Source organism: Furipterus horrens, unplaced genomic scaffold (genome assembly GCF_987537825.1).
Source record: "Furipterus horrens unplaced genomic scaffold, mFurHor1.1.pri manual_scaffold_2, whole genome shotgun sequence".
In the NCBI taxonomy this organism is placed as follows: Eukaryota; Metazoa; Chordata; class Mammalia; order Chiroptera; family Furipteridae; genus Furipterus; species Furipterus horrens.
This window is the reverse complement of record NW_028327172.1, coordinates 191819610-191821860: the sequence shown is the minus strand read 5'-3', so window position 1 is coordinate 191821860 and position 2251 is coordinate 191819610.

The window sequence follows — 2251 nt, the reverse complement described above, 5'->3', positions numbered from 1 at the left end:
ACTAAGAGAAGCAGCCTCATAATATACAACTGTTTATTTGTGTGGGTATGTGTATGTGTGGTTAGCCTCATTATCACTATATATGTAATCTGATGATTTTAAGAACTAAATTTTCTAGAGCAATAAAGTGACTATAATATTAGATAAACAGTATGTTATTGATATCTAAAGATGTTTTTAAAATTTATGTCCTGAATTATATTGAGAAATTTTGGCAGTGAAGACACATTTATTTCTAAGTTGCTAGGGTATTTTTTGTTGTTGTTGTTGTTTTGTTTGTTTATTTACAAATTTTTAAATCTCGAGTTAATTTTAGATATATAGAGGAGTTGCAAAAGTAGTACAGAGTTCCTGTATACCCTTTACTTAGATTCCCTTTGTTATCATCTTACATATAATTATACAACATTTATCAAAACTAAGAAATTAACGCTGGTACAATATTGTTAACTAAAGTACAGATCTATTCAGATTTCACCCGTTTTTATATTTGTTAATATTCTTTTTATGTGCTCTGTTTTTACCATGATTATTTATTACATACTTTTAATGACCTGTAAATGTGCTTGTGTTTTGAGTTTTTCTTTTTTCTTTTGAAAATTGCTGTTAGTTAAACAGATTTTCTAAGAAAAAAATTCATGTTGGTTCTAACAGAAAGAATTTTAACATTTAGACTTTTGTGATGTAAAACACCATGCTTTAAAAATTGAGGCTTTTAATCAAAAACAGGATTATATTTCTGACATGCTCATGTTTGGCTGTTCTTTAAAGGAAGGCTTGATATATAAATTAAATATTCCTACACTCATGAAAAAGTAAATTTCACAATTTGAACATTACTAGATGTCTAGTTTGCATGAACTTATAGTCACAGATTCTGTGATATGAATACATACAACCAGCTGATATAACATCTGAAATTATTGTGTAACATGTATACCATATCAAATTAAAATTAAGGAAATATTATAGCAATTTGTAGAATGAATGCAATAGGAAAAATAGCTGCCATAGCTGGACTTACGTTTACTTATAGGCTTAACAAATTGATTTACTATCCAGAATATCTAATACTTTAGCAGGTGGCATAGTGCTATTCTTCTAGCACTTTAAGATACTACACTCTCTTGGACAGGTGGAAGCCTCATACAAAACCTGCTTTATCTAGCAGTGAGTCTGTATTTTGTTTCTATACTTGATTCCTTGTGAATTTAAACTTTTATTTGACATCATTCCAAATAGAAATTTCTTCTTTTTCATATTCACATGCCATAGGATTTGAGTTTATTACTAATAAATGAGTACTCACTTTTTTAGTTGTTTTTCTATTCCAAAGAGAAATTTCTTAAATAACAATTTGTACTTAAATGGAAGTAAGCAAGAATGACAGCCTTTTGTTTTTTAAAAATAAAAGTTAGATATTTAGGAATCTTCCTTACAGGGAGAATCAAGACATGTTAATATTGAACCAGAAGTTATGAAAGATTTATGAGTTCTGTTGTGTAACTAAGAATTATAACACTATCAGAATACTTCCTTTCTTCCTAAAAGTCAGGACCACACATTCAGATTAGGTTTGTAGGTTTAGGACATAAGTATTATTCATCCTGGAAAAGAAAATGAGTATATGTGTAATGAGACAAGTAGAACTGACTTAGTTTTTTAAAAGTTTGAGATCAGAATTAATGAAATTAATTTTGAAGGATTGTGGTAAAGATACTTTTATCTAATGCTAAGGAATTTTGATTAATATAATTATTATTAAGATTCTTCCCTGCCCAAACCCCCTCAGGATCTGCTAGCCTCAAAGCTGTTGTCTAGATCTCAACTGATTTTGCTACCTATTCTGTCACAAAAACCTCAAGGGAGAAAGTAACCACAGACAGGTAGGTATGTTTGTGATCAGTAGGTGGCACTCTTTCCCCAAGTAGCCCCCAAGTTTACGTGCCATGTGGGAACGCTAAAAGTCACTAACAGAGCTGAGTCAGCCACAAAACTTAAGGATCTTAATTCCATGACCTTTTAAAATATGTAATAACTCAATATTCAACAAATATTTAGCAAGCATTTATTCCAAGTACATATTTAAAATATTGAAATGTTCAAAAGCTGGAAGAAGTATCCTGTTTATATCAGTTTTCTAGGTAAACAATAAAATAGGCCACAATTGTGAGTGGCATCATTCATATCATGGTCTCCTTTTTTTCTTCTTTTTATTGTAAGTTTCTACATCACCTAAACACATCAATTA